This window comes from Acomys minous (assembly GCF_964271855.1).
Source record: "Acomys minous genome assembly, chromosome: 5".
NCBI classification, from domain to species: domain Eukaryota; kingdom Metazoa; phylum Chordata; class Mammalia; order Rodentia; family Muridae; genus Acomys; species Acomys minous.
The window spans coordinates 48,023,103-48,047,908 of NC_140494.1; the positions used below are offsets into that span (position 1 = coordinate 48,023,103).

At 34.4% G+C, this 24,806-nt stretch overlaps 1 protein-coding gene across 5 annotated transcripts in view; it reads right to left on the reverse strand.

Annotated features, from left to right (window-relative positions):
- CDH18 (cadherin 18) overlaps positions 1-24,806 on the reverse strand; it is an 838,900-nt gene that overhangs the window by 644,506 nt on the left and 169,588 nt on the right. The window contains exon 1 of one of the 5 annotated variants that reach the window (XM_084783758.1): positions 1,309-1,373. The exons of 3 other annotated variants lie outside the window; for them this stretch is intronic. The gene's annotated coding sequence lies outside the window, so the exon portion shown is untranslated. Of the gene's footprint in view, positions 1-1,308; positions 1,374-24,806 lie in introns of those variants that run through there. One more of the 5 variants, XM_084783759.1, reaches the window with a different exon arrangement.

The following is a 24,806-nucleotide window of genomic DNA, read 5'->3' on the forward strand; positions in this document are numbered from 1 at the left end:
GTCTAAGATAAAAATAAATTGTCCCAAGTCATGGTATTAGTTATACTTTTTAAAAAACTGTTAACATAATTGTTCTGATCTATGGCATTCTCTTTCAGAGACTTGGAACTGCCTTGAGATCTAAGGATTGAGGTGACTCAGCAGACAGCAGCAGCAGGAATTCTTTATTTACCATCTTCATCCCTGGTGACCAATTTGTGATCCAGCTCACTGAAGCCGTTAAGAGGGGATTGTGTGTCCCTTGAGCAGAGAGTGGAAAAAGGGGGCACAAAAGCAGTGATTGAATAAAATAAAAACCATTCACCTGCATCATATCAGAAACTTCTAGCCCACTTTTAAGCCTGTATAGTTCCTTCAGTCTAAGAAATAAGTTGCTGCAGTACATGTATTACTGCATATAAACTGGTTACTGTACTTTTCTCAGAATTTAATAAACAAAACTCCTTCATTATATCTTATGCTAAGATGAAGCTCATTTCCAGTTAGATCATTTTCTCTGTTGAAAATTTTTCTTAGTTCTTTGGGCATAATTTCTGATTGTGAACCTAACCTAAGCTGATCAATAACTGCTTGCAGAAAAGAAGTAAACTAGAGGTTTAAATTTTTATTTTTATAAAAATTACTAACCTTACCACAAAATAAAAGTTAAAAGTAAAGCAAGCATATATCATTTGCCATACCCAGATCAGAAATAATCAGTAATTTATTTAATAGGTTATACAAATTATGATTATAAATCATGTAAATTAAAAAGTTAGGTAAACAGAAAATTCTGGGAATGCATATGCAGGTTTAAAGACACAATGATGTCCCTTGCCACATATTTCAAAAGGTCTAAACCTAAGCATTTTCTCCATTTAAAAAATTCTTATATATTCCTTCATTGAGAAGTACATAAATGTCAAATGATATGCAAGCATGAAAACCTTATAGCCTTAGCACTATGCAAAGAAATACAATTTTTAAGGTAATCTATTTTCAACTCACATAGGATAGCAACCAAGACAGAAAGGCAAGAACACACACACACACACACACACACACACACACACACACACACACACACACACTGAATTGCGAAGAGTTGAATAAAGTACTAAAAAATATTCCATAATCCATAAATCTCCTAGAAATATCAGCTGGTTTGAGAGTTTGATTGAATATTCCTTACCGTTGTAGACCAACAAGCACTCACATGAAACAAATCACTGTGTGACTTCCCTGTATGCCATTAAAATGCTATCAAATATATCATGCAGTCTAGCGCCATGGAATAAAAGGAAGAAAAATGGCTTTGATGAAACTGACCTGAACAACATTTGTTTTCTGAAATGTATCCATACGGAAGCAGCCAAAGCTTTTGCGGCAATTTGTATGTTTGATATACAAAGCGTTGCATAAGCAAGAAAGCATTGCACAAGGTCAGAACTGGAATGCATCTGAACCCGCTGTTAACATTCAGCAGAATTTACTGCAGATATTCTGGGATCCTTTTTTTTTTTTTTTTTTTTTTTTTTCTGTCACTGAGGATAAGATGACATGCAACCTATATAGAATGTGAAGGCATAGATTCTTTTCTGAAAGAATATACTTTGCAATATAAAAAGAATGGTGTTACAGCCACAGTCAGGCACTCACTCAGCGACTTTCTCTCAGAAAATGGAAACATTTGACTGTAATAGATATCATTTACAAGTATTTGAGTATGTCTCAGAGAGTTACTGTGCCAGTTAAATACCTGGGAAAGCATGTTGATTTGTGATCAAACTCCTCCACTAAATACTAATATTTTCTTCTTATAGGTGACAAAACAAATGTGACTAGCAATACAAAATACAGGAAAAATGAACATTATTTTTAACTCCTGCTGATCAGAGCCTTTGGTGCTCAAGCTACATAAAGCATCACTCGGTTCTAATTTCATGGGATCCTAGTAGGTATATTATGATATCTTGCTATCAGGAAGGAGACAAACAAAAGTAATAACAACTGTATTAGGAAGGGAAATCTACTATATTTCTTTTTAAGAAGTTATTTTTACTACAATAAGATCAAATTGTTTTATAGTTTTAATAAATGATCCATAAAAAACCAGAATGATTTATATTAACAAGGTGTGATTTGTTATGTGTCTCCATGCACACACATTTTCGCAATCAAGTCAAATATATTATCTTAGTAAGTAATTGTAACTCTTTTCACTTATTACATTTATTATGGAAAATACATCTAAGATCTTTTATTATAGCTTTTAAAAACGTACGGCATAGTATCATGAGTGTTTGGTGATGTTGCGCACGCATACACTAAAGCTTCATGGTTCTGTCTACTTGGCACTCTGTCGTCAGGGTTCTCCAGCCCTTTGTCTTCAGTGTTTTCTCCAGTCTCTAGTAATGGTCATTGTAGCTTCTGTTTTTGCAGATTTGAATTATCTTTAAACGTTCACAAGGGAGAGTATGCAATACTTGTCCCTTAATATCGGGCACATGTTACAAAGCACTGTGGTCTCTACTCCAATCCATGTTGTATGAAAAAAAAAAAACCTCATTGTTTTTCAGGAATGTGTGGCGTTTGTTTGTGTACTCACATCGTATTTATTTTATTTCTTTGTCACAGATGTATTCTTAGATTGTTTGGGTTTCTTGGCTGTCCTGAATGAAGATGCAGAGATCATTAGAGTGAAGTTGTACTTGTCATGTACTTTGTAATTTCACTTCACTTGGATATACTTGAGAGAGTAAAACTGTTGAGTCACATGCTATGCCAGCTTTCAAATTTTTGAGGAATTAGTATGCTAGTTTCCTAAGTGGCTGCACTAATTAACAAGGCAACAACAGTGCCACAGCGCTTTTTTCACTTTCTATACTTATTCACCCTCTTTGCAGTTATTCTTGCTAATGTCACAGGACCTCTCCTTGTGGGTTTGCCTTTAGTTCCTAGAGAGATTAATGATTATTAGTTACATTTAGTATACCAGTTAGTCATGTCTGCGTATTCTATTAATGAATGTCTATTTATATAAGTTGTTTATTTTTTAAAAGGTTGTTTGTTTTGGTTATTATGTTTAGAGAGTTTTCTGTACAGTGTAAATTACAGTCTCTGGTTGTGTGAATTTTACTGTAGAAATAAGAAAAGACAGACACACAGTAGCACTCACACATGCTGCACAAAACAGTTGTATACACAGGAAAGAAATGCATATACATTGGATATTGTTTTGTACTAGCTAAAACTAATGGTGTAGATCCATTTCAGCAAATGCTGTCCCTTCTTGAACAGATGACTTATTACAGTAACTAGAGGGTAACCGTGCCTCACTATAAAAGATGAAATGGGAGAAGACCAAAGTTAAGAGAGCTTGGTGGCTAGGGCGATGAACAAGATCCTTATTGGCATATTATATTGGAAGGTACACAACAGGGAACATAAGGAATTTGGAATGAATAGCTACTTCTGAGATACATATTAAAGAAAAATCATTCACATTTCCAAATATAAATTTTATTCCTCAAAAATTAATTTTATGTCCATTCATTGTTCCGTTTTAACTAGACATGGTGTTTCAATCTTGACCATCTTTCTAGTCATACAACTGAAATCTTTCCACGATCATCTCATGATTATGCATCCCCTCAAGGTTTCACACACGTTTATCTAATGAATGATTCTGGATCACGGCCCCAGGTGAAGAAATTCTCCTTACTCTCACTAACCTAGTTTTGATAGACTTCATTTAATATATTCAATATTAAATATAGGGTTAAATGTATAGGTGTTCATATTCTACTCAGTACATACAAACTCACTTAAAATTTAATTCACAACTCATTTCTTCTTAAAAAAAACAACCCAGTAATTTGGACTAATGAATTTTACTTAAATAACATACGCTGAGCTGCTGCCAAAACATGTACAATTAGGAACAAATCACAGCCAAGGCAGGAATTAAAGAAGTCTAGGTATAAAATTATGTTAGTTGCAGTTATAAGTGGTATCTTCAGTGGCCTATGGAACATTGATCTTCAGAAGTCTGCAGAGACCTTACTCCATGGTGCTGTGTATCAGAAAGCCAGTTACACTAGGTGGCAATAATCAGGAATCTTCTCAATGACAGGAAAACAACAAAATGCATGTTCTGTCAATGGGCCTCCTGCATAACACTTTTTGAAATAAGCCTAAAAATCCCTAACTCATTAAATCTATTTTTACTAAAATCTAATGAGAACACGGAACACAGAACTTAAAGTTTATTTTAAATTGTTCTTATTTGAAGATGTTGTAGCAGCAGTAGAAAAGCAGCAAGGCACAGTATAGACTAACTTATACATTAACTGTGTAGAGTCAATGTAGTCCTAACAGTGAGAAAAAGCACACGAGTGTGAGGAGAGGGCTCACTGGGTAAGAGTACTGGGCAGGCAAGCACAAAGACCGGAGGACAAGATACTAGTACCCACAGAAAAGCAAGGTGTGGCCATACATGCCTAAGGCATCATCCAACTTTCCAATTTAACGGGGACCATGGGACAGGGAAATAAGGCAGACGATGAGCAGAACATTTAGGATCTTTCTCCTAATGTGTCACCGGGTGTCATTATGGTGCACGACAAAACAAGCAAACAACCTTCAACGACCAAACAACAGAGATAAAGTTGAAGTAAATTGACAAAAGTGAGTACAAAGGAGTCCACGAAAAGGGTATGAAGGTAGTTGTGTGGTGTGTGTGTGTGTGTGTGTGTGTGTGTGTGTGTGTGTGTATGTGTGTGTGTGTTAATGAAATCTAATTATCAATTGTGTTAAAAATATTACTCTACTTATAAGAATTTTGGAATATATAAATATAATGCTCAAAGTTGGGAGATTATAAATATAACACACTTTTAAAAAATTTATCACACACAGTGTGTTCTAGAGCTGCATTTTCATGCATGTGCATAACTGTATTTTGCTCATATCACTACCTAGTAATGTCTCATCCATCCATAGCTTTATTTCTCAAACACAGTAATTCCTGTTTATAGTTTTATATCAGGTATATGACATAATTACCTATATAGCACAATCAAAATCTTCATGTCCTTATGTCTCAGATTCTTAATTAGTGAAATAAGTATAAAATTCTTATGTTATTAAAATAGTACACAGATATAAAGTAGTTGTAACAATAATAAATATCAAAGAGGAGAGCAAATTTCAGATACAGACTCAACAGGAGCATGATAATAAAAGGACATCACAGATAAAACATACAATGACAAAGCTATACAAATACATTTGTGTGTTTTTGTGTATATGTGTATTCCTTAAAACAAGGTCCTATACATCAAATACAAAACATAGTATTTGTTTTTCTGAACTTGGATTGTTTGATGAAAATGGTGATCTACGGTGTGTCACTTTCTTCTGTTGATGAATTAATCTGCATGATATAATACATTTTCTTTATCCACTTAGTTTTGAAAGGACAAGTAGGCCTTTCTGCCTAAGTCTTTTCTAAATGCGGAGGAAATGCATTTCTTCTTCATGTAGTGTGTCCTGTTCCTCAGGCAAGCATCAGAGTGAAGTGGTTGTGAGTATGGAGCTGGTTCTCGCTAGTGCTGTGGGCCATACTTATGACTTTACAATTCAATCTGTGATGCCGTGAGAAACACTGAAAATTTTAAAGCAGAGTGGGCATGTCGAGTGAAAATAGTAGGGTGAACAGAATGTGGGAAAGGTTAGAGGAACAAGATTGGACACAAGGATCCTGTTTTGAAAATATTAAGCTGACCAAAAAAAGGCACCAAATATGACAACATTGGCAAAGATAAGAGAAAATTAGCTTTCATAAATCATATTCATTTCATAGGTAATCTTTTGAGTATAAGAGAAATTATATTCCTGACCTAGACATAGTCATGCCTGGCAGTGTTTATTTTATAGTTAACTGGGAAACAATGAATAATAGTTAATAATTAAGGGGTAATTTCAGGGTTAGAAATATTGATGGATGCCATTGCAATGCAATATTCTCAGAGATTAACTGTCAGATGACAAGGCTAAATGCTTCAGTATGGGAGGAAAAGAATAAAGGCTGTTAATGTGAGAAAGAAGATGAAGGGCGGTCTTGAGGGTGGTGATGGGGATCTAAACACAGGAAGATTATACACAGCTTGGAGAAGGTAAGCACAAAACCCAACATTGAATAGGGGAATACAAAGGCCATTGTAGCATCAAGAGAAAATCACAACAGATACAGAACAAATATTTCAGCATTTGTGAATTTAAAATAACACACCTGGTTGTATAGGAAAGCACGGTCTAAATATTTCCGTGACCAGCAAACATTTTATTGCTTCCTTGTGAAATCATTCTTAGAAGAATAGGGTATTTTAAAATGCAGTTTGTTGATATAAAAAAAACTGAGTGAAATATTGTTCCATTTCCAGAGAGAAGAAATAATTAAGAATAAAGTCTGCCAACATGCAGCTTTGATTTTCCTTTTTATTGGTCCCCCGTGCAAAGTAGTCCAAGCCAATTTAACCTGGCTCCACTGATCCTAAATTGTCTTTGTTTTATTTATTTTTCAGTGGGGAAATTCTTAAATTCAGAATATCTCCCCTGCTCCTACTGATTTTTCTAGCCCTAGTGCTTATTTTGATTTACCTCAGTGGTTAGTCTCACTCTCTAGCTCTTTTCTTCTGGACTCCCTTTTATTTGGATGTTTCCTAAAGGCTTCAAATGGCCTCCACATTTCAAAGAAAGATGTTTGCATGTGACAGTCTCATTCAAATGACCTGCAGAACATGGAGGCACTTGCATTCATCTCAAATATTTAGGTGAGAAAGAAGATTTTGTAATTACTACTACTACTACTACTACTATTATTATTATTATCAGTTGTTATGGTTGAGAATAAGATTGAATGAGAATAACATGAGAAACAATAAATCTTATCTGGCATTTCAATTTCAGATACTGGTAAATAGTGTTGTTTTGCTTTGGATAAAATTGAGTTTAAGAAGAAAAAGTTGCTAATGTAAAGAAATAAAACAAACATGTGATTGGTCACAACCAGAATGGTCACCCACTGCCTAGCCTACAATGCTAACATTGTAGTAGACTTATCTTCCCTAAAAACATGAAGAGTATCCACTGACACTTACGTTAGTTTCCTAAGACTGGCTTATCAAAAGAAGGTGGCTTAAATGAACATTCTCCTCTCTCATTCTAAAGTCAAGTACTCAAGAATGAAGTTGGCAGCTGTATCATGCTACATTAACATTGGGCTTTTTTTTTTTTTTTTTTTTTTTTGCTGGGAGGATAAATCTGTCCTTTACTTTTCTACTAAGTACCAGATTTGTCAATCCTCATGGTGATGTGAATAAGAATGACACTCATAAACACATATGTCTCTAGTTGGTGGCATGTTTCTTAAATCTTAGGAGGCACGGCCTTTTTGATGGAGGTGGGATACTCTCCCAGTGCTTTCTTCTCTCAGTATGTTGTTAGCTTTCATTTACTGTCCCAGATCAGCACCTGGCTGCCTGCTGTTCCATTCTCCACCACACTGGCCACAGACTCTAACCCCAAGAAATTGTAACAAAACAAAACAATTTCTTTTATAATTTGTCTTGGTTATGGTTATGGGGGCTTGTCTTTTTAAAACCATAGAAAAGTAACTAAAACAATCATTTTGGAAATCGTTGGTTTACAAAAACATTACTTCCTTCCAGCCATCATTATCACAAATATTTTCTTGTCCTCTGCAAATCTATATCTTCTTCTTCTCACAAACTTTAACCCAAATTGATTGTAAGTGCCAATAGTCTAGTTCTATAGGTCATAAACAATAAACAAAATATTTGTGTGTGTTTGTGTATGCATGTGCATTAATGTGTGTATGTGCATGTGTGTGTTTGTAAAACAATAAAAAGACCACAATTTTGAAAAGGAAAAATGGAACATATATTGAAGTAGTTGAAGAGGAGAAAAGAAAAGAGGAAAATAATGTAACTATATTAAATTTACAGTATAATAAATTAAAAATTTCAACATATCTTCTTAGGAACATGATTTGACTTATCATGTCTGTTAGCAATTATACTAAAATTGCTCACAATGATTTAGGACAAATGAAAAACTTTATTATATTTCAAGTGAAGGAAGAGTGTGTTGTATGTAAGAAGTATGCTGACAGAAGCTTTATGTAAAGGCTGATTTTAAAAAAACATTAATCGCTAAAGAGCAAGAATTCAGAAAGTTTGTAGGTGCATAGCCTAATGGCTATTTCTTTTCTGTCCTTTTTATTATTCTTTTTTTCATATCTTATTACACATAAATACAATAAACTACATATGCAGCAAGAAGAACCATGAAACAATCCGGAATTATAAAAATGTAACATTTATAATGTTTTTGACTACTTGTATTTGGCAACACTGAAGTGAATATCTTTCCCATCTCGGAGAGTCTAAAATTCTGAATGTAAGTCAATCATATCTCATCTCTATCGACTTAAAACATCTATCTAGACCTAAAAACATCTTAGAGGCTCAACAACTAAGCTTAATTGTAACACTAAAGTATATGGTTCAACCTCATTAGAGATTTGAGAAGGAATAAAAATTAATTACCTGAGTAAGACAGAAGTGCAGGTGAGAAGCTTACAAAATGAGAACATGACAGAGACAGTTTGCTTCCTGAATAGCCACCCAAAACTCTCTATAACGTGGGAGCATCATCTTCACTCTTCTGGTCCAGTATATCTGACAGATATACTTATCCTATTTTGGCAGGGTTTGGCCCTCAACTCTGTCTGCATCCTAATGGCTATTTCTTTTGGGCTCTTTTTTAGCCCAGCAAAGAGATAATCCTAATCTATGGCTGTATAAGACCTAATGTTCTAGAAAAACAGATAAATATATTTGGGGTACATTAAATTAATCAAATTCAATTCTCCAACCCTGGAATGCTATCAAATTATGCTAATCTTCCTGGATGAGGGCTACATCTTTGATACACCCACGAATGCCTTTTAAAGATGACTCAATATTTTACTTTCTGTGTTCTGTTATTGAATAATTTCACAGACCTACTTCCACATCAGGACATGGAAATTGGGATGATTTAGCCTCACATTTCCAAACCTGGGTCACAGATAAATGGCTCTGGAATGTATTATTTCCTATTTACTTAATAAAAGACCATGCAAAATGATGCACACATGGATTAATAAGGAAAATACATATGCTGGGTGAGTAGGAATAATGAATATTAGTACATGAGAGAGAAAATGACCTTTTAACATGGTAAATAGTTTACGTGGTTTAAAAAATATGATTACATCTCTGGGATTTTTATAATTGAAGAGTGTATGGGAAATGCTCCAAATTTTAATTTTCAAGAAATAATGATTAAAGACATAGATAAATTAAAACATCAATTTATTATCAGTTAAATAAGTAATATCTATTTACATTAATAAGGCTGAGGTATAATAATCTTATTCAGCTTAGTTGATCTTTGTATAATAAATTATTTAATCTACTTTTACTGATGAATTTTCAACTATACATATAGAGAATCTTTTTTTAATCATTATAATTTTTTATTAATTCATTCATATTATTATTATTGTTATCCCATCCTGTGTATCCTCCCATTCCTAAGCAACATATAAAAACCACAGGAAATATCAAAGCTGAAAATAATCACAGGTGGAAATGTACTGGTATACTGTTGGCTGGTTTGTGGGATCTTGAAGCATCTTTAGTTCACCGAACTGCTTTTACGTACTTCCTTTCAATAAAATTATCTCATACCTTCTTCAATAAATAAGTCATAAGTACATATTTAATAAATAAATATATGTATACAGGTGTGTGTGTGTGTATGTATGTACTTCTAGCCTTAGATTTTATCACTTGATTTGGGAAAAGCCACATACTATATTTAGTAATTTTATATGCATGTTTGGGTACAGTAAATTACATAAATTTTGTTATTAAGATAGTATTTGAATGAACCTTTGGTATTTTGTTTATCTAATAAAAAATAGCTACTGTGTTTAAAAATTAAGCAACTTTGCATTCAGCATATCGTAAAAGCTTATTATCAAGTATTTTTCCATTTTTTTTCACAGCACAAAGTCTCCAAGGTGAAATGATTGTTCCTCTTAGTTGATGGCAGAAAGAAATACTTATATTAAGCCAGCAGTATGCACCACAAATATATTCTGTTTCTCTTCTAAATGGATGTTTTGCTTGATCTTTTCCCACATAAAAATATGGTTATTAAGCAATATATTCCTGTTCTGGCACTCTCTGTGTGTTTCAGACCATCCTGGTCTAGAGTGAGTTCCAGGACAGCCAGACTGACAGAGTAAAATATTAACTTGAAAATATTAAACAAACAAACAAAGAACACTAATAATGTCCTTATCTTCAAATAGATATTATGATGAACACTAAAAGAGAAATGAAACAAAATAAAATATCACTTTACTTTTCCTAACAGATTAAGGGTTTTTAAAAAAAAAATATCAAAATTGTCACATGATGAATACATTTTAATAGAGTAAAATATGTCCTATGTCTGTGTACTTACAGGACATTTTTTCATTATTTTAAGAGCATACCCTGACACAAGAATACATATAGAAATATATAGAACTATTAGGGGATAAAAGTAAGCGCATAAGAGAATATGAGGAAAAAGAAGAAATGATTTTAAAATCATTTTACATATTGCTATCAATTAAATGAAGACATAAAGGAAATATGACTCTTATGGAATCACTAATGTCTCAGAAATAAACATTCACTGAATTGTGCCCTAGGCATATTTATCTCAGGAAAATAAGAACAGCAGCAATAAATAAAATAAATAACAAAGCCCTTTATAATCTCAGACTGGGATACAAAGTGAGTTTTGTTCTCTGTATTTACTGTCATGCTTGACAAGAGAAATCAATCTGCTTACAAATTCCAATTGTTTGTAATGCCAGTAAATTTATAATCTTACTAAATATTTATAGTGTTTCACCATGACACTGTTAGCACAGAGTTAATCAATTTATGTGGATGTCATACTAATGAATTTCTAATTTTTGATTTTTAGTATGCAAATTATGTTACTTGTATATAATACGTTGTAAATAAATAAAATCTCATATATATTAAATATTGTGAACCCAGGATATATTTCCAAAACAGTCATTGTTCCTAAGTATTTTATGGCAAGATTTTAGGATAAAGAACGTTTTCAGGTTACTAATATTAGTTCATATACTTCCTGTACTGGATATAAATCCTATTAATTAAGGTGTTTGTGTGTGTGTGTGTGTGTGTGTGTGTGTGTGTGTGTGTGTGTGTGTGTGCAGGTCATTTATATAAAGAAAGGGGTAATGTCGACTACCTCAACTTTTTTTGATATAAAATATTAATTTTTCTTTATCAGTAGAGCATAAATTTCATATTCAACGTATCATATCATGTATTTCAGGGAATATTTATTTCAATATAATTTAATTCATTGAATGATTCCAAAATAGAGAATTTAATTGTTTAAAAATATATTACATTTAAATTCTCACACACACACACACACACACACACACACACACACACACACACACATATTCCAAAACACACCTATAGGGAAAGTGGCTTTTAAGAGAACAACCACCAGTAAAACTTCAGAGAAAAAGTGACTCCAGATTTCCCATTCTCAGATAGAAAATGTATAACATAACCTCGACATTCAAATTTCAGGAACCGTCCTGGAAGATGAGGTGGAAAGTTTGAAGAAGCTTAGAAACAGGTCTTCTTGATTATATATGGATGCTGTACTCATGAGCTCTCAACAATATGGCTACTTGCATGAGACCACACCAATCTACATGCCAAAATGATTTAACCAAATGTACATTTGTTCACACACTATGGTAAAGAACTATACATGGTAACTAGCTGCTGAAGGATGAAGAGTCAATTTCCTTCTCGGCCATGTTCCCTAATTACTTACCCAAGTCCATGCCAACTGGCCAAAAAAATTATGTACATATACACTGCACAAGTGAGACTAATGAGGCATGTATGTGTGTGTGTGTATGTGCATATGTGTGTAATATATGTATCTTTATGGAAAGACTATGAATTTAAGATCTATCTGGGGATGGACATGCAAGAAGAAGAGGGAGAACAGCAAGAGTAGATATCATGTAAATGTAATTTATTCATATAGAAAATTCCTAAAAATCTTCAATAAACATGAATTCACTGTAAAAATCAATCTATCAGGTATAATCCTTAAAATTTCAAACAGGGTGCTCACTTTGGCAGCATATGTACAAGCATTTCAAGCAGAAATTAAAATTGATATGTAAGCCTACAGGAAAAAGCTGAAGATTCTGAAAGTAGAAAAGGAAATGTATACAGTAGACTAATAGGTTTCAATATAATTTTGGAAATCTAAAACGTTTGGGATAGAGATGGAGATGCAGAAATGGGTCACATGGAGAAGGTCTTTAAGGGAACATCTACCTCAAGTTATAGGTTCCTCCCAGACTCAGATTCCAGTGTGTGTCTTAAATAACCTTTTATCTCACAATGTAGTGGTGGCAGTATACAAATGAGCAGAGCAGCTTTTCATAAATTAACAGCTATGAAAGTATCCCTCAGACATGCCCACAGACTAGGTGACGGCAGTAATTCTTCAGTGGAGGTTCTACTTCCTAGGTGTTTCCATAGTTGGCAAGCACTTTACTGACTGAATCATATTTTCAGTTTTTTTTTTGCTTTGTAAAAATAAATAAATACAAATAAATAAATGGAAGATATAAGAAAAATAATCAGAGAAGACATACTGTTCAAAATATCTTAGAAGTTCAAGATCTAAAAGTTACAGTCATTCTTTACAAATTCATTTAAATTGGTTAAAATAGTGCAGTAATATACATGTATTTATGCTTCATTAATTTGAGAAATGTTCTTTATTCTTAGTCATTGCATTTCTTAAGTCAGGAAATAAAATGTTATATAAAAGAAGATCATTTTACTCAATGGCCTTTCACCATAATTGGCATAAAACTTTCATCCCTCAAGTGCTGATTCAACCCTGTACAATTGCTATATAGTGTGAGAAAATGCAGTGTGTTTCTTGAAATTTCCAAGATCACATGCTATACATATGCGGTAAAAGAATAGCTTCCTAACATATTGACTTAGAAGTTGCATTGTTGGGTGATGGTCTAATGTATTTTGATGCTAATTAATTAAAGAGCCATGCCACCTTGGCAGTGAAGATGAGATAGATTTTTTTATTAATAATTTTTTAAAATTTATTCTTGTTACATCTCAATGGTTATCCCATCCCTTGTATCTTCCCATTTTTCCCTCCCTCCCATTTTCCCCTTACTCCCCTCCCCTATGACTGTACCTGAGAGGGACTTCCTCCCCCTGTATATGCTCATAGGGTATCAAGTCTCTTCTTGGTAGCCTGTTGCTGAAGTTCCTGGGCATAAAGAGGGAGGGATCCTTGGAAGAGGAAGAAAGACTACCACGAGAGGAGGAGACACCCGAGGAGAAGGGAAGAGACGAAGGCAGCAAGGGTTAGATGGAAGAGAATCACATGGCTGGTGTGGATGGAGAATCTGGCCCAGATGAAGATCATTATCAACTATTTGGGATTATGGATGGGATGTATCTTGATAGAACTTAGTAAAAGCAAATGGCATGGGATTGAGGCAGGTATGTGATACCTGCCCCACTATGGGAAGTAGTTTATTTTTTTTTAAACTTTTTTTCCTCCTTTATTAATTTATTCTTGTTACATCTCAATGGTTATGCCATCCCTTGTATCCTCCCATTCTTCCCTCCCTCCCAATTTCCCCTTATTCCCCTCCCCTATGACTGTGCCTGAGGGGGATTACCTCCCCCTGTATATGCTCATAGGGTATCAAGTCTCTTCTTGGTAACCTGCTGTCCTTCCTCTGAGTGCCACCAGGTCTCCCCATCCAGGGGACATGGTCAAAGGTGAGGCACCAGAGTATGTGAGAAAGTAATATCCAACTCTCCACTCTACTGTGGAGAGTGTTCTGTCCATTGGCTAGATCTGGGTAGGGGTTTAAGGTTTACCGCCTGTATTGTCCTTGGCTGGTGCCTTAGTTTGAGCAGGACCCCTGGGCCCAAATCTGCCAAATTAAATACCACCAAACCAAATAACCCAATCGAGAAATGGGGCATGGAACTAAACAGAGAATTCTCAACAGAGGAATATCAAATGGCTGAGAAACACTTAAAGAAATGCTCAACCTCCTTAATCATCAGGGAAATGCAAATCAAAACAACGCTGAGATTCCATCTTACACCCATCAGGATGGCTAAGATCAAAAATTCAAGTGACACCACATGCTGGCGAGGATGTGGGGAGAGAGGAACACTCCTTCATTGCTGGTGGGATTGCAAACTAGTACAACCACTTTGGAAATCTATCTGGTGCTATCTCAGAAAAATGGGAATAGGGCTTCCTCAAGACCCAGCTATTCCACTCCTTGGAATATACCCAGAAGATGCTCAGCACACAGCAAGAAAATTTGGTCAACCATGTTCATAGCAGCCTTATTCATAATAGCCAGAACATGGAAACAGCCTAAGTGCCCCTCAATAGAAGAATGGATAAAGAAACTGTGGTACATATACACTATGGAATACTATTCAGCTATTAAAAACAAGGAATTTCTGAAATTTGTGGATAAATGGATTGAGCTAGAAATGATCATAATTAGTGAGTTAACCCAGAAGCAGAAAGACTCAATGGTATATACTCACTTATATCTGCATATTAGCCCAAGGGGCATGTCCCACGAAAGCCTTCACTTACCAGGAAACTGAGACAGAGGGGAGGACATTCTATTGGGACTCTAGATGAGAGAATCATGGGAGAATGGCAAAGTAGAAGGATCCAGAGGGTCCTAGAAGCCTACAAGTAGAACATTATGATAGGCAGATTTGGGAAGTAGTTTAGAGGATTGATATTTGCCCTGCCCCAGGTTAACTAAGACTATTTTAAAATATAACAAGTGTCTTTGTCTTCACTGATAGCTAGCCAGGCATACTGATAATACAAATAATAATAAAACACACTGCATAATGCAATGATTATAATGTATGACACCCACAATACAAGAAAATAAGAGGAGTATAGCTGGAGTGGAAGCTCAGAGAGCATGGGATGACAATATATCTTCAGTCTTAGGATCAATGGAGATCACTGTGGACATTGTGGTAACGGGAGAACAGGAGTGGACTTGGGTATTAAGATAACATTTAGGGCCCGTGGAGACATGTTAGCCACCTAATGAGACGTTCAGGTGAGAAATGGTATTTGCTTAGTTTTAGATAGTTTTTCAATGAGAAAGTTAATTGCAATATCATTCTGTAAATGTTCTTTGGTGTCAAAGGAAATCATATTCTGAACAGTTATAAACATTAGAGAGGCACTAGAGAAGACATTTCACACATGCTAAAACAGGGAAGCAGCAGTTACTTAGAACATGAAATCAAGCCTCCTCTGATATATTTCATAGGCATTCAATTCTTAGCAGGGACAGAGAATATCTCTTGGGAAATACAGGTGGACAGCAACTGCAAAATTGCTCCTTGCCTTGAGGCTGTTCACCTCATATTAAGTACAAATATTCCAAGCCACAAACAAGAGCTGTGGCAATCTCATTATTGAAAAACTTTCTAATCTTTTAAATCTTATTATTGAGTATCCCTCACCCTGGCAGTGAAGTTCAGTATCACTTTGACTTTGTTTCGTTTTTCTTTTCATGGATCAGGTTCAGTCTCACATTAACTTTCAACATTCATATTTTTACATATGATAGATGAATATGGAGCATTTGTGAAAGCACTGTGTTTGCAAAGCATTATGTCTTAAACAATGATCCTCTCTGGTTTACTTTTCTTGGAACATTACTACTATTGTAAGCTGGATTTCCCAGAACAGAACTAATAGAACTTACCTACTTTACATTGGTTTGCTTAAACAGTGAAAATAAAGATTCCTTTCCTGTTTATGAAGATCTTTCTGACTGTATAAATGAAGGCAAAGAGAGGAAGTGTTGGCATGGAACACTACTAACGTTAAATAGCCTAACTACTTCAGGGCAACAAAAGTACTTGTCAAAGTTATGCCCTCACCATTTAATTTCAGAAACATAAACGAATACCAATGTACATAATAACCTGAATCATTCTTCTGTGAACACTATGAACAGATGTTTCAAGCACAAATGCTGTCAGATATAGGATTGTTATCTGTGAGATCTAGTGTTCTATTGTATGTGAAGCGCAAGGATCTAGTGTTCACAGGTTCTCCTTTAATAGCAGTAAGGAAATGCATAAAAGGAATAAAATGCGATTGAGTGTTGCTTTTCCTTATCAAGAGTGAACAAGAGTTGTCTCTCCTCAGAGGACTGGACCTCTGGAAAAACAAAAGTAAATACATGTGCACATACCCATACACATATGCACATAAATATGTCTAAGTGTTCAGGACAAACTTGTTAAAGATTTCCTGACACACTGATATCCTGGCTATTATTCTGATACTTTACAAAGAGAATTGTTTTATTTAAGTATTGATAGAGGAAAGAAAATAAAAGGAATGTATAGAATCTTGTGTTGGGAATATATAGGTACTATAATTTTGTCTTAATTTCAGCCTCTTTACTATATTACATATCCACTTGGTAAAAATAGTGTCTTGATATATCTCTGTTCATGTTGTATAGGGTGCCCTCAAAGTAAAATTTTATTTTTGTTTGTTTCTTTTCTTCCTATCTTCCATTTTCTTTCTTTCTTTCTTTCTTCTTTCTTTCTTTTTTGTTTTGGATACAATGTTATACTATGTACCTCTCACTGTTCTGGAAGATACTATGTAGACAAGGCTAGCCTCAAACTAACAGAGATCCTTCTGTCTCTTCATTCTAATTGCTGGGATTAAAGGATTATTCCATCAAGCTTAGCCAAAAAAAGCATTTCCAAAGAGTGTAAAATTAAAATCTTTTCTTGGCACTAACAATGATATAAAGAGTGAAATATATAAAAATAGGGAGAGAAACATTTGAACACAATGTCAATTAATAAGTTAATTATGATGAATATTTTTTACTCCTAAATAACAGAAATGACAATATTGATGCTTAAGATAGAAAAAAATGTAAATAATTTATACCATATATGTGATACATGCAAAACATAAGTATAATGATAGAACTCTTCTAAATAAATATTTGGTATTAATCTCACTCAACTCCAATGAAGGTTTTTTCATTTACTCTGAGCATTCATTGATAAATAACAGTAGTGTTAAAATGTAGACATGTTAATTATGATATGTTAATTTAACTAATATTTCCTATGCATTTGTTGCATTTCAGTTTATCATGAGCTTCATATTCTGAAAAAGTTTTTATTTAAGTTTCAAAATGAAAATTTAAAAAAATACATATTTTGTTTCCTTGAATTACTTTTATATTTCTATCTGGCAAATCCAATCTATGGTCTTTGATTCACACATACACACTAAGAAAACAAGGAAAGCAACCCAATCTACTCATTGATAATAAAACCATGTCAAAATATAAGAAAGTAGAAAGTCAATTTTTTATTTATGTATTCAATATACAAAGATGCCCATTATGTACATCAACTCTTTCTTTCTTCGTGTGTTTTTTTTTGGGGGGGTGAGATAGTAAAATAAATAAATCTCTTTAACTTATGGAATCCAGCATATGATGCTTTCCAAACGATGTCAATTATTCTGTACACCGAGAATAGTATTTCCTTTTATTGTGACTTTAATAAAGAAATACATAATTAAATGAATACATAATGAAATGAATTTCTATATGGCATGTAATATAAAATTAAGTTTTGTTTTCTTTCTCATTCTACTTAGCATTCTTATAGCTTAAAAATAAATAAGGTCAAAACTCTGAACTTTGTGTTATTGTTGTTCTAGTCAGCAGCAGAAAACTTGTGTTATTTTGTCTTTAAATTCCCCAAGCACATATCTGTATTTGCTGTTTCATGCCCCATTTACCATTATTATTAGGTTTCAATCCACATTTTATTCCTCTGCTTTATTTGACAAAAAAAAATGCTTAGCAACTCACATAATAGTATGAAGTCATTTTCAAAGCCGAAGAAGATGTTCCCACCAGAATGCCAAGTACTGCTTTCAACCCTGGGATGTACTGATCACACGGATTTAGGAATTTTACGCCAGTCATTTCTTCTAGTTGTGGTAAAAGAAGTAAGGAGGAGAATGTAAACACACACACACACACACACACACACACACACACACACAACACATACACACATGCACAAAAACAAACATGCACACACGCACACATATGATAAACAGTTATCTGGCTCATAGTAATTTGTTGCACTTTAGAGATAACAATATGAATTCCTATAACATTTAGTAACTCATATGCTCTTCAATTGCATTATTTGGCTCACTTTGGTGTATTACATTTGATACAAATCTTATTACTTATGGCACACTTTAATGAGTTCACTTAACTCTCATTCTAATTTATTTGGTGAATATATTTTTACTCCAGTATGAAGAACAAATAATTTGTTCACACATTTATGTATATCTCTCCAGATAACCATTCTAATGGGTTCCAATAAAAATTTTTTATTAAATTATATCTTAACATGATCACATCTACTAATGCTTTATAACACCCAAGTCCTGTAGTAATGTTACTCAAAATTGCCATCCCTGTTTGTTGTAGAATAGTCACTAAATTCTTTAAATATACGTATCAAAATTTTATGTACCTTGCTTCAAAAGTAAAGCAGAAAATATTTTCCCTGTTCCATTTATATCAAACACTCTTACTAAATCTTATTGTCAAAGTCAACAAGTGAGATTTTTGCTCTCTCTTTGCTGACTACCAACTGTTGATCAGAGAACCACTTAAAATGATTACAATTGGAATACTCTCTTACCTACGACAGACATTAAAAGCAAAAATGATGACTAAAAGAATGTTACATCTTATTATTTAAAATATTTTGGAAGTTATACACTCAGTTATGTATTCTTGTTAAATATGAAAAATAAACAGTTTTGCACTGATATAATAATATTCTACGCAAGGACAAAAGCTCACGGTAGCTGTAACTGGAGCAGTTGTTTAGATCTCAGATTTCTGATACAGGTACGTGTCTGATTTTTCTTTGGATATTATTATTAACCTCAATCAGCAGGAGTTGCTTTACTGAATCCAAGGGACATCTTTGTTTTGCTATTATTCATTTATTGAAAATACATTTATTTTATATAATATATAATAATTATTGTTTCTCGCAACTAGTCCTACCGGTCCCTCCCTATGAAGCCTCCCATCTAGATGCAGTCATCCCTGTCTTTCATTAGAAAACAGGCAACTCTGACCAGAGAAACAAGGAAATTAACTGCAGGTCTTCACTCTTCCTGCACCACCAAATTCAATACTCTAGCCTCATTCCCATCTGTGCAACAGCACATCTGCTTCACCTTCCTTCCACTTGTACCACCCCCAGACCTCTGCAGGGTCACACAGATCTTCCCCTACTAACCTGCTTTCCCCAACTCTTTGCTCTATCCAACCTTCCAAATCGAGCAGGCACTCCCTGGGAATCCATAAGACACTTTGAAAGAAGATAGGTTAATAGCAAATGTTAAACTCTTCTTCCATTTCCCCAAGCCCAATCCCCAATCTCATCCCCAGTTGTATAGCAGACCTTCTGATTTGTCGTCTCCTCACTCTCTGTCCTCATTTTTTTTTTCATATAGTCTCTCATGCAGTCAGGCCACAGCAAGGTGAGGCTGGAGACACAGCTCACTGAACAGATTGCTCAAACCAAAACCATGGGCTGCTCAATAATTTACTCTTTTCTACTGTTTTTTTTTTTTCATTTTAATAACTATGATGGTTAATCTCAGTTTTCAAACTAATGAGATCTATATTCAAGTGGGAGAATAACCACTGCACATAATCATGGGGGGTTTTGTGACTCTGCTAATTGATGTGGGAATACTGGCCCATTGTGGATGGCACCATTCCCTGTGCTGTATGAAATGAGAAGACAGTATGTTGAGAATAAGCATTCATCTGTTTCTGCTTTCTGAATTTAGATAGGGTATGACCAGCTGCTTTACCCCCTGATGTATTACTATTGCTGCCATGATAGAATGCACCTTGAACTCAGAGCTGAAATAAATCCTTATACTATTGAGTTATTTTTGAATAAAAACCTCAGAGAAAAGCCACACTAATAGCTTTTGTCATCCACCGTCTGTCATAATTTGCCAGTCTCTAAAATTAGTCTTCTCAGTGAACCATTTTATTAACATGCTAAATATTTTATCTGTCTATGATCTTCATTAAATAAAAGTCTGAATAAGTTTGTTTCCTTTGTGTTTATTTTAAAACATTTATTATTAGCCGGGCATGGTGGTGCATGTCTATAATCCCAGCACTCGGGAGGCAGAGGCAGGTGGATCATTGTGAGTTCGAGGCCAGCCTGGTCTACCAAGTGGGTCCAGGACAGCGAAGGCTACACAGAGAAACCCTGTCTCAAAAAACCAAAATTACAAAAAACAATAAAACACAAAAAACAAAAAAAGTAGAACATTATGATAGGCAGATTTGGGCCCAGGGGTCCCGCTCAAACTAAGGCACTAGCCAAGGACAATACAGGCCGTAAACTTTAAACCCCTACCCAGATCTAGCCAATGGTCAGAACAGTCTCCACACTTGAGTGGAGAGTGGGGTATGATTTTTTCACATATTCTGGTGCCTCACATTTGACCATGTTCCCTGGAGGGGGAGTCCTGGTGGCACTCAGAGGAAGGACAGCAGGTTACCAAGAAGAGACTTGATACCCTATGAGCATGTACAGGGGGAGGCAATCCCCGTCAGGAACAGTCATAGGAAAGGGGAATAAGGGGAAAATGAGAGGGAGGGCAGAATGGAAGGATACAAGCGATGGGATAACCATTGAGATGTAACAAGAATAAATTAATAAAAAAATTTAAAAAATAAACAAAAAAATTGCTATTGTCATTAGTTCATAAATGCCTGAAAGTCTATGCTAATTCTTGGAAGGCAGCTCTTAATGGAACTCTACACAATCCTGGGTATTCTGTTACCTTCTCTCTGTCCTGTGTACAGTCTTAAGTCTCCTTGTAGATTATTGAACTGCATATGAAAACGTTTCTTGTTTTGGTTTACAAAACTATGACCAAATCATTTCAGTTTTGAGAATCATCTTCCTGTGTTTCTAGGTGCTGTTAATACTCATTATAGGGATAGAGACATAGTTCACTCCTTAAGGGGAGTTTTTGTTCTTACAGAGTACTCAGGTTTAGGTTCAATTCTCCATACCCACTTGATGGCTTACAACCATTGGTAACTCCAATCCCAGATGATTCATTGCCTTTTTTGGGTCATCATGGGCACCAGTCCCACACTTCCTACACATATATACATCTATTTGCATCTGATGCTGGATGCAGTCTCTCAGAAGACAGCTATGCTAGGCTCCTGTCTGCAAGCATAGCTGAGTATCAGTAATAGTGTCATGGAAAGGTGCCCTCCCATGTGTAGGTTCTCAGGTTAACCGAGGCATAGGTTGGACATTCCCTTAATCTCTGCTCTATCTTTATCCCTGCAAATCTTATAGGCAGGGTATATTATGGGCCAAAGTTTTTGAGGGTGGATTGTTATTCCCTCAACTAGGTATGCTGTAGAGTTAGAGGGTGTCCTTTTTAGTCTACATGACCCCTGCTACTATGCATCTCAGCTAGAGTCACCCCATATACTCCCAGATGACTACCTCATCCTAGGTCTCCAGCTTGTCATAAAATTCCTCCTTATATAATGTGATTTCTTATCACAAATCTCTAGCAACAATTGATAGCACATAGACCACAGTCTCTGAAACCACTAGAGTAAAAGAAATGTAGTAAAACAATAACAAGTATAACTTTCATACTTAAAACATGGATTATCTCAAGTATCCTTTTATAGTGAAAGGAAGCTGACTGGCATGTTTTGCTGGCCAAGGTCTCACCTGTTTCCAGGGGTTATTTTAATATCCAATAACTATGGGACATAGCTCCCTGGCTGGAATCTCTTCATGATTTTGTGCTTATCACTTTCAGTTCTAAATATTTTCTTTCTCTTGTTTTATTCTTGTTGTTGGTGACTATTTGTGTCACTGTTTTTGAAATAATTTGGTGAACCTTTATTTTATGTGTCTCTATTTTAGATGCTGACATTACCAAGAGACATAATTTCACAGAACATTCCCTGACCATCATGATTTTTTTTACAAGCTTCTTCCTGCCCAATCTTTCACATTGTTTCATAAGCATAGGTGAGGAAATATTTTCTAGATAGGTCCGTTGAAACTGGTCTCCAAAAATCTGCATTATGATTATTGTGGTTTTCAGTGGTGATGTTTCTAATTTCTGATTAATAGATTTCTTTATTTTAAAATATGCATAATTACTAATTGATTTTAAATATAGAAAAGAGTACTTTTTAAACCATAGATAAGCGATCAGCCAATATTTTAGAATTAAAAAAAAATAGTATTCTATTCAGCTATTAAAAACAAGGAATTTCTGAAATTTGTGGATAAATGGATTGAGCTAGAAATGATCATAATGAGTGAGTTAACCCAGAAACAGAAAGACTCAAATGGTATATACTCACTTATATCTAGCCCAAGGGGCATGTCCCACGAAAGCCTTCACTTACCAGGAAACTGAGACAGAGGGGAGGACATTCTAGTGGGACTCTAGATGAGAGAATCATGGGAGAATGGCAAAGTAGAAGGATCCAGAGGGTCCTAGAAGCCTACAAGTAGAACATTATGATAAGCAGATTTGGGCCCAGGGGTCCCGCTCAAACTAAGGCACCAGCCAAGGACAATACAGGCGGTAAACCTTAAACCCCTACCCAGATCTAGCCAATGGTCAGAACACTCTCCATAGTAAAGTGGAGAGTGGGATATTACTTTCTCACATACTCTGGTGCCTCACCTTTGTCCATGTCCCCTGGAGGGGGAGACCTGGTGGCACTCAGAGGAAGGACAGCAGGTTACCAAGAAGAGACTTGATACTCTATGAGCATATACAAGGGGAGGTAATCCCCCTCAGGAATAGTCATAGGGGAGGGGAAAAAGGGGAAAATGAGAAGGAGGGACGAATTGGAGGATACAAGGGATGTGATAACCATTGAGATGTAACAAGATAAATTAATAAAAAAAAAAAAAGATCTGGAAAAAAAACAGAACAGTATTAATCAATTAAAAGCAAAGATTCAGTAGAGGATAGAGTTCACTCTGATCTTTCTGTATGACCCTATAAGGATTTAATTTTTGTAATAAATTTAAAAAAATGACAGAATAGACAATTAACATTTAGCAGAGTTCTGCTATCTTACCATGAGGTTTTTTTTTTTCAAAATCATTTATTGCATTTCCTTCACTATTCCTTCATTTTGAATTCATTTAAAATTTAGAAATGTATACACATAATATAAATAGGATGATAAATGACAAAAAGCATTATGAATATAAGTGAAAGAATTTTACTTAGCTTCTGGATTCTTTTATATTATTTATATTTAAAAGTAAATTATTAGTAATAAATACTATAATGGTATATTCTCATATTATTCCAACACTGGCTCATCTTGAATGCTTAATAAGGTAAATTTGTGTTTGAAAATGCAAAACATACTTACACTTAATGAAAAACACACTGATAATTTAAGGAAGTTCTGTCTCTGAGTAGAAACTTTCTTAAGTTTATTAATTATGAATTAATTGAAATTTGCTTTGAAATGAGATAAGGCACTCATTAAAGCTTTATATTTAACTTGAAATGAAATATATTTTGACCTTGCAGAAAATGGACAAAATAGTAATGCTAAGATAGAACCAAAATATAGTAGCATTTGGTGAAATGGGAAACAAAAATAAAAATGAGAATAACACTGACTGATTTATTTAATTTGTTTTATACATATGCATTATTTTAAATTCTGTGACATATTATTTTTTAGACAATTCCATTGTTAGAGTTTGTTTCTCTTACCAAATATTTTGATGGCTACTTTAAATTCAGAAGTAGAAATGGTTTACAAGGACAAAGATGCTAAGAATAAGAATTCTACAGCTTTAATTAAAAAAACAAACAGCAGGAACAATTGCTTATACAAAAATGTGAACTTTGTATTGGTGCAAAGTATAATGAAATTTCAGCTTACTGGGTTTTTTTTTGTTTGTTTGTTTGTTTTTTGGTGTTTATTTTTTTCCTGAAACGTGGTATTCTAAATCAATTCTTAGAATTCCATCATCTCTGCTGAGAAGGATGATACCACACTGTAAATATCTATAACATCTCCAAATTTCAACAAATGTCAGGTCAGAATAAAGTTCAGGTATATGTGTATGTCCATGGTGACAGCTGCATGAAGAAGCATTTATTAAAATGCAATTTCTTATTCTTTCACTTGGAAGTACAATTGAAGGCATGTCAAATATAAGACATATTTATCTGAAAATTTATGTTGAAATATAAATCTATTTCATTCTCTTCCACTATCTAAAATAATATTGTTATTTTTATCTTTTGGGTTTTTAAACAAATGGTTTACAATAGTAATTTTATCACTTAAGAAGTTAGTATTTCACTGATGAAAATATCTGTAGTTACAATATGGTTTTATTTTTTAT